Source organism: Phascolarctos cinereus, unplaced genomic scaffold, assembly GCF_003287225.1.
Source record: "Phascolarctos cinereus isolate Bilbo 61053 unplaced genomic scaffold, phaCin_HiC Scaffold_881;HRSCAF=1534, whole genome shotgun sequence".
NCBI classification, from domain to species: domain Eukaryota; kingdom Metazoa; phylum Chordata; class Mammalia; order Diprotodontia; family Phascolarctidae; genus Phascolarctos; species Phascolarctos cinereus.
Genome location: NW_027556270.1, coordinates 1 through 9527, shown reverse-complemented (window position 1 = coordinate 9527; position 9527 = coordinate 1). Strand labels below are relative to the sequence as shown.

The following is a 9527-nucleotide window of genomic DNA, read 5'->3' as shown; positions in this document are numbered from 1 at the left end:
ATCACAACTGGCCTGAGAATCAAATGATATTTATATAACAAGACACTTACTTGTCATGGTTTGGGCTAGACTGCGTTCATTATAACTTGGAAAACAAAGGACAGACAATGAAAGGAAATATCAAAGGAGATGGGAAGAGAACCAGAACACTTGAGAGGCTAGATGGAGAATAAAGACCTGGTGGCTCAGCTTGCTATCTCTTGGCCTCTTTGAGGGAAGGGACAAGAGAATTATCCTGGCACCTGCCAGCTCTCTGACATGACAAATGTAATAAAGGACATAGCCTTGATCTACTCTGTTGTATCTAAACATAGAGCAGAACAAACCTTCAGGTTGCCCTGGCTTGTCACCAGACTGCTCTCCCCAGTCTTCTGGCTTAGAAGAGAAATTCAACACACCAAGAATAAGGATTGACAGAATGCAGCACCTCAGGGATGACCTGGTCCAACCCATAACTGACCAAGAATCCCCTCTACAATGTCCCCAACAAGTGGTGATCTAGTAGTTATTTATTTGAAGTTCTTCAGGGAAGGGTAACCTTTTACTTCCTGAAGTAGACCATCTCAGTTTGGTATACCACCACTCAATAGGAAAGTTTTCTTGACGTCAAGCATAAATTTGCTTCTTTGCAACTTTACTCATTGTTACTAGTTCAGCCCTCTGGGACACCAAGCAGGACAAGTCCAGGCCCTTTTCTTTTCCCTGTGACAGCCCTTTAACCACCTGGAGATAGTTGAATATGTTATCTTTCTCAGCACAGCCTAAGATTTTTCTTAACTTTTTTATTTATCATACAACATTGTTGAACCTTGTTGAGCTGGTAGTCCATTAAAATTCCCAATTTTTTTTTCAGAGAAGTCTAGCACAGCTCCTCCATCTTGAACTCATGAAGTTGGTTTTTAGAGTCCAGATATAAAGTTTTATTATTCCTATTAGGTTTCACCTTATTAGATTTGACACCAACATTCTAGCCTATACTTTGGGATTCCAACTCTGTCATCCAATGTATTGGTTCTGTCTTAAAGCTTTTGGGTTACATATGGGCCCCAGGGCAGGCTTAGATGCAACTGTTGTGGCTGGACCTGGAACTGAGAAAAAAAAAAAAGGGAAATAATTATAGATTGACAGAGACCTTGAGTACTTCCAAGTAGAGAGTTTGGGTCAGTTGTGGGGGTCTATGTATGAGCTCAGGGCCCTTCATGAGGGAGTGACTCAATATATGCTTCTTCACCCAATGATTGAATCATTGGGGTCCAATGCCTTTGTTCCTGCCCAGGTTCTTGTGGAGGGAGTCTTTCATGAGAACACTGGCTGTAAGAGGCAGGATTTGAACCCAGATCTTCTGACTCCAGAACCATTTTTATACCATTAGTAACCTGGCCCTGACCTACCTTATTCTGCCTCAAGATGCTATATTCTCCTTGACAGTCTCTATGATCTAGCCAAACTGACCTCTCTGCTTCTCACACAGGGTACTATATCCCTCAACTCCATTCTTTTTCACTGGCCTTGTCCCATGCCTGGAATGCACTCCTCCTCGCTTCATCCTCAGAGAATCTCTTTCTTCCTTCAAGACACAGCTCAAGCACCATCTTCTACGAGAAGCCTTTTCTGATTGCCCCCAATTGCTCTCACCCTCCCAACAACCTTGAATTAATTTGAATATTATTCTACATATACATATATGTGTGTATGGATGTGCATATATGTATACATATATATACAGACACATGTCATCCCCCACAATAGAATGTAGACCCCTTTAGAGCTAAAATTGCTTCATTTTTTGACTCTATACTCCCAGTACCTAGTACAGTGGCTGATACATAGATGGAGCTTAATAAATGTTTGCTGAATAATTTACTGATTGTGAAGACATCTTAACAAGTCATCTCCACCCAATTTCTAACAAAGGAAGTGGAAACGGTGGAACACAAGGCCATGGCAAGAAGGCAAGAGGGACTGGAAGGATTTTGAGCTCCCTTTCCCTTAACTGGAGCCTTTTCTTCACAGAATCACCAGATTGTATACTATCAGAGCTAAAAGGAGCACATCTAGTTGAAGAACACCCACACTCCAATATCCCTGACAAGTCATCATTTACCCTCCATTTGAAGGCCTCTGGTGATAGAGGCCTTTCTTCCTCATTACTTCCCAAAGGCTGCTAAATCTACTTCTTGGATTCCTTTCTCATAACATCTGAATGGGCTACAGGGTCAGGGGCTTGGGCAAAGGCCATGACCAGTTTCACACTATCATATTGGGGCCCAACTCCAAGTATCAAGAGGGGAATAAGGTTCAGGGCTCCCAGATGGCCCAGGATTCAAATGAGATTAGAGTGTCAACATACTTACCAACACTGGGTAGGAGTGGACCACATTTATTAAACTGGAAACCAAAAGGGGAGTGAGCACAACATGGTGGAAGAGAAAAAAAGGAATGCTCAGACTGAATGGCCCAGTTAAACAGGATCCATTCTGCTGCACTTGGTCACTTGGACACAGATCTGCCTCTTGGGAGAGTGCTTTACCACTCTGGCATGAGGTAGGGAGAATAGGAAGAAGCTTACAGCTTGGGAGGAATGAGAATGAGATAAAGAGACATTAAATGCCTGAAATAATGCACTCTTTCTCCTCTGGCCTATAGTGGGAAAAAATGGTCAAACTAGCTGCTCTTCCCACTCTCCTGGCTTGATGGGAAGCTCAGGATCATAAATATAGAGTTGGAAGGGACTTCAGAGACTATATGATGTAACCCCTTCCTTCTCCAGATGGGGAAACTGAGGCTCAGAGAAGCTAAATGACTTATTATTCAGGGCAGCACAGTGGATTAGGTGCTGGGCTTGAAATCAGGAAGATGAGTTTGAATCCTGCCGTAGGCTCTTGCTAGCTGGGCTTAACCTCAGTTTTCTCATATGGAAAATTAGGACAGTAATAGCACCTTACCTTGCAGGTTATTGTAAGGATCAAATGAGATAACATTCCATGTTACAGAAATGCTATTATTATTATTATTGTCATTATCATTAATTAGATAATTATCAGCATTATGAGGATTTGCTTAAGGTCACCCAGCTAGTAAGTGTCTAAGGTAAGATTTGAACAATATCTTCTTGACTCCAAGTCCAGTGCCCTATCCACTAAGAAAAAGTAACGTGTGGTCACACAGGTGACACAGGCAGGAAATGAAAGGGCCAGGATCTGAATCCAGATCCCCTGACTCCATATCTAGCATGTTTCCCATGGTACCATGCAGTCTTTTACTAAGATGACTGAGGCCATCTGATGAGAGTTTCCTCAGCCAGAGGGAACTAAGACAAGAGTAAAGACTAACCAAGATGGTGTCAGAAACCTGCCAGCACTCCCTGCCTAGAATCTCAGATGTGGAAGGGGCATGGAAGGTCTCAAATCCAATTTCAACATGAACCAATTTCCTGTATAGAAACCCCAACAAGTGGCCATTCAGCCTCTGCCTAGAGTCCTTCAGGTACATGGACACTTCACTCCCTAAATCCAAAAGCAGATCCTTCTGCTTTGGGACAGCTCTGAGGGCTAGTCAATTCTTTCTTAGATTTGGGGCCAAGTCAAAGAATTCTGTGTCATCTGCCCATGGACAGTTCCTTCAATCCTCTGTTCTCTGTGCTAAACATTTCAATTTTCTTTGATTAATTTCCTGGGGCATAGCTTCAAGTGACTTTTCCATCCAGGTTGTACCTCTCTATTCATCACCCTAGCTTGTCAATGACCCCTGAAGTCAGACCATCTCACCAGGTACTGCATGACTGCCCATGCTATTGAACTTGACTGAGCTCCCACCCTTTATGTCTGCTGAATAGTGGACATGGCTCCAGGACTGATTACAATGCTGCAAATGTGGTTTGGACAGATTATAGGACAACAGGACTGTCACATATGTTTTGCATGACTCCACATGTATAATCTATATCAAATTGCTTGCTTTCTCAATGAGAGGAGACGGAAGTAGAGTGAGAGAGAATTTGAAACTCAAAATTAAAAAGAAACAAATGTAAGAAAACATTTTTTACATATAATAAATACATATAATATAATTTTTACTTATAATAAGTGAAAAATAAAATAGTAAATAAACAACAACAAAAACCAGGACAATCACCTCATTCCTTCTAGACGCTAGAATTCTTTCCGCATAGACTCACAGGGCCAGAGATCTTTTGGTTGCCACACAACACTGTTGGCTTGTACCTCAATAAGACCCCCAGGATACCTTCCCAGAAATTGTTATAGTAAATAACCATATCTTCCCTATTCTATACTTATGTGGAATTTTACATTTATTCCTATTAAATTTTACCTTGTTAAGTTTGTCGCATTATCTCAACTTTCTGGGTTGTGGTCCACCCAGAAAAGGTATCAACTACCTCTTCTCTCCTCAACTCACGGGATCTATAATTGGCTTCCATCTACATTGTTTTCCAAGCCACTGATAAAAATATTGAACAAAACAGGACCAAGGAAAGCTCTCTACAGTGGCCATCAAATGAGAGCAAGTCAAAAAGCTCTGAGAAAATGGCTCCTTAGGTGAACAGGTATGGTCTCTAGAAGTCTGTCTTTTTGTCCTCTGAATTTCTGGATGAGATTATAACCTTGTTCACAGTGGTCAGAAGAAAAAGCTAATTGTCCAATTAAAACAGATGAGGAGGGGAAGAGACAAAAGGCGGGGACTGGGATAAGCCTTCCCACCATGAGACTGCTTACCATTGAGGTAAATACTGTCCTTGTCCAGGTAGCAGAGGCCCAATTTCTGGAGGCCATGACTCTGGTTGCTCAGCTCATGGAAAACCTGCTTGGCATCCAGAACAATGCTGCTGGGGAACTGGTGGTAGGTGCAGAGGGCACTCACACCTGTCTGTGATCCTTTTTCTTCATAGATCTAGGAAAGGAAATACTATTGATAAATCTGGAAATACTGGAAGGCATACAATCCTTTACAAATATTTTAAAATGAGAAAACAGTAAATGAGATAACTCTCATTTCTGTAATGACAATGCAAAGTGCTCCCTTAGAGTAACTTTATAAAGAAGATGGTGTGAGTATTTGTCTTCTCTGTTCTACAGATGAAGAAATTCAGAAAAGGGAGGTCATGTTACTCATCCAGGTTCATATAGTTAATATGTATTAAAGCTGAAATTTGAACTCAGGTCTTTTGACTTCAATGCTATTAGCATCAATAGAACCAAGAAAGGACTCAGGCATAGCCAAAGTTCTGCTCAGATTACAATGGAATGACTCCTTTGCTTTCCCCCAAAAGATTGTAAGCTCCTTGAGGACAAGGACTATTTGGGTTTTTTGTTGTTGTTTTGCTTTTTAATCCCCAGTGCCTGCCACTGTGCCCAGAACACAGCTGGTGCTAAATAAATGCTGGTGAATGGAAGGATGGATGGACGGATGGATGGATGGATGGATGGATGGATGGATGGATGGATGGATGAGTGTTAAGAATAGAACTGGCTCTAGATAGAAACCCCAAAACATATGTCCTCTGGAAGGCTATGAGAGAAAGGAGAAGGAATACCTTTGGACTTGGGTACTGTGAAACTAGAGGAAACAGAATTTATGAGCCAATGTGTAGAGAAGAAATCTTTGGAATCTGGCTCAAACCCAGAGCACCTTCCCAGGGGAGTCACCTGCAAGTCCCCAGCTTGGCAGCCTCACCTGAGTTCAAGAACCTTGCATCCAAAGTACAGGGAGCCAATGCTGCTGTTTTTGAACAAGTGGCCAAGCTGGGTAAAAAAAAAAAAAGGTGAGTATGTCGGGTCATGGTCAGGACATGAGGGCAAATAGGCAGGAGGGCTGGAGGTACGCAGTCTCACCAGATGCTGCATAATGGCGTCTGTGATATTGAACTTGTGTGAGTCCTGACGTCCCACATCTGCCGAATAGTGGAGGCTGGTGATGGTGAAGTTCAGTGTGAAAGGCCTCAGGCTGGCTTTCATGGCTACAGTAAGGGAAGGAGAGAGACGCCCAGGTTTTTAACTTGTCTAGTGCCTCTTGTGTGTGGAGTACAGCAGTAGCAAGCTGTACTGGGTCAAGGACTAGGCTTAGAGTCAGGAAGACCTGGTTGTACCTCTGACACTTACTAGCTGTGTGACCATTGGCAAGTCACTTGACCCCTCTGATCCTCAGGCAAAAAATATCTAAAACTAATTTGTATGCAGGACACAAATGCATCTTTCACATAATAATATGGATTATGGTGAACGCTGGAGTAAATACAAAGTTTAGATAAGATGTGGTCATAGAGCAAGTAATAGAGCTTATTATGCCCTCATAGAGCTTATAATAGTAACAGTATTATTATTATTATTATTATCATCATCATCACAGATAGCATTTATATAGTGTTTTAAGACACAGTGGATAGAACTTGGGAGTCTGGAAGACCTCAATGCAAATCTAGCCTCAAACACTTAACCAGCTGTATAACCCTAGGCAAGTCACTTCACCTATTTGCCTCAGTTATCTCATCTGTAAAATGTGGATAGTTATAGTACCTACCTTCCAGAGTTGTCATGAGAATCAAGTGAGATTGTGATCGTAAAGCCCTTAGCACGGTGCCTGGACATAGTATGCACTAGATAAATGCTATGCCATGCACAGACCACACGTGGAGTATTATGCTTAGTTCTGGTCCTTACATTTTAGGAAGACCATGAATAAGCTGGAGGGAATTGAGAGAGGGCCCCAGAATGATGAGGGGTCTTAAGTCTACTCTATATTGGTTTAAAGAACTGCATATATATAGCCTAGAGAAGAGAAGACTTGGGAAGGGGCAAAGGATAGCTATTTTCATAGGTCCTTTTTCAGAGGACCAGAATCAATGAGTGAAAGTGAACTTTAGGCTCAGTGTGTGGGAGCTCCTTCCTAGCAGTGAGCGCGGTCCCAAGTGGAAGAAGCTGCCTGGGAAGGCAGTGGATTCTCACTCAACAGAGGCCTTCAAGCCAGGGCCAGATGACCACTCAATGAGTGTATCATGGTAGAGATTCTCTTTTCAAGACCAGGTGGAGCTAGATAATGATGGAAATAGCATCTATAGGGCACTTTGAAATATATAAGGGTCTTTACAAATATTATCTTGTTTTATCCTCAAAAGAAACCTGGGAGATAGGTGCTATTTATTATTCCCATTTTGCAGATGAGAAAATTGAGGCAGGAGGGCAGCTAGGTGGCACAGTGAATAGAGCACTGGCCCTGGATTCAGAAGGACCTAAGTTCAAATCAGGCCTCAGACACATAACACTTACTAGGTGTGTGACCCTGGGCAAGTCACTTAACCCCATTGCCTAGCCAAAAAAAAAAAAAGAAAAGAAAATTGAGGCAGAGAGTGATCACATATATAGCAAGATGTGAACTCAGGTCTTCCTGACTCTAGGTCCACCACTATCCACTGCACCACCTAGCTGCCTAGATAGTATCTGAGGTTTTATGCTCTGAAATTCTGTGATGGGAGGATAATTCCAGATTAAGCATGTCAACCAGCAAAGGCTGGGATAGGTGTTGGGATGCAGATGAGGGCCCATTTCCAAAGTGCTTCCTGTCTGAGGTGACTCAGATTCTCTAAACTGATGACTCACCTACAAAATGTGGCAGAAAATCCATCATCCAGAAGTGCATGATTGTCTAAGGAGGTGGGTTAGTCATGTAGCAAAAGACAGGGATGGCAGATGGATAATCTCAGTGCTGTAATTCAGCCCACAGAGTGTTAAAAGATCTAGAAAAGCACCTTCAGTGCATTGGATAGATCTTCTATGGAGTATATAGATAATGATTACCCAGGTTAAGAAGCCGTTGATAGGTTGAGATCTGCCATGGTGGAAGGAGTATTCACATTTATGAGATCACGAGGATATTTCACTATGGATCATCTTTGAACAGACAAGTGTCAAGGAGAAAAGATACTAGCATTAGAAAGGCTGAAAAGGATGCTTGTTTCATGCATATGAGTTTCCTCATTAGTGAAGTACATGGTGGAAAAACTTTCATCTTTTCTGATTTGAGTCACTCAAAAATAAATTATGCCCTAAAGTCACTTGGGGAAAAAAAAGGTAGCAGCACAGCTCTAAATGTTTCTTTCTTTATCACTAAGATGGAAATTGTAAATAAATATTTTCTTCCTCTGTACCTATGCACTGGGGGTTGAGGGAAGCCTCCACACACCTGAAGTGCTATCCTTCCTCACCTCTGCCTCTTATAATGCTTGCATTTTTCAGGGCTCAGCCTCCTTCCATTGGAGGCCTTTCCTGCCCTCTCCAATGGCTAATGCCTTGCCCTCTTAGATTACCTTCCATAAATTCTGTATATATTTTCTATGTAACTTTATGTATATATGGATCTCCTGTTATCAGGTAAACTCCTTGAGGGTAAGGATTATTTTCACTTTTCCTTTCTATGTCCGTCACTTAGAATAGTGTTTGCAGCACATCATAAATGTTTACAAAATGCTTGTTAAGTATTGAAATATTTTGAGTGTATGTCAAATGAGTTGGAAGGAGGAAAGTCTAGAATCAGAAAAGGCTAGTTTAGAAGTTGATGCAGCAATCTAAGAGTGAGACTATGAGAATCCAGACTACAGTAGGGTGCTAGTGGCAATGAAGAAGGGTAGGGTTTTAGATGTAATTCTTCAGAAGAATTCATGTGACTGATTGGATAGAGGGGAAGCAGATGGATGAATCAGAGATGACTTCCAGGGTGGAAGCTAGGTGAAGGGGAAAATAATGATATAAATGATAGTCAGGGAAAACCATGGATGGGGAAGGAATGAGGAAGAGTTCAAACTGAGAATATTGTTTCAAGCAGCAGTAACATGATCCAGTGAAAATGGACAGAGGGACTTTGTGATGTAGAGTTGGCACTCCTGTGAAAACAGATTACACTTTTGGAATCTTCAGCACAGAGAGGAAATTGAAGCTCTGCTTTTGGGAGAGCATTCCAAGGGAGTTTTGTAGTTAGAATAACGAAGGGTCAAGGAATGGGTCTTGGGGAATATTAGGAATGATTACAATAGTGACAACCACCACCACCACCACAAGTTCTGTGGCAAGTTGAGATTCACAAAGCCCCTTCTCCTCACAGCAACCTGGAGACATAGCAAGCATTATGACTCCCATTTGACAAGTAAAGCAACTGAGGCTCTTTACGAGCTGTGTGACCCTGGGCAAGTCACTTAACCCCAATTTACCTTGTGAAAAAAAAAGAAACTGAGGCTCAGAGAGTTTAAGTGACTTGATCCTATAAACTGATGACTCATCCACAAAATGTGACATAAAATCCATCATCCAGGAAGTGTATAATTGTCTAAGGAGGTAGTTTAAGTGAGTTGTGAAGGGTCAGGTCACAAAGCATGTTGGAATCAGGATTTGAAACAAAATCTCCTGACTCTAGATTTAGGAAGCTCTTTCCTGCTTTCTCAGTGGAACCCACTAGAGCACATCACCATGGGAATGTTTTCAGAAGGACGTTGAGGAAGATGTCCCTACTCAGCTCAATGA

At 41.9% G+C, this 9527-nt stretch overlaps 1 long non-coding RNA gene across 1 annotated transcript; it reads right to left on the bottom strand.

Annotated features, from left to right (window-relative positions):
- Positions 1 to 265: 265 nt before the first annotated feature.
- Positions 266 to 9481, bottom strand: LOC110204684 (uncharacterized). The gene is made up of 5 exons (XR_002323376.2): positions 7812 to 9481; positions 5853 to 5977; positions 5695 to 5762; positions 4737 to 4911; positions 266 to 1088 (listed from the first exon to the last, which is right to left on the bottom strand). It is a non-coding gene; the product is annotated as an uncharacterized LOC110204684 (long non-coding RNA).
- Positions 9482 to 9527: the final 46 nt, after the last annotated feature.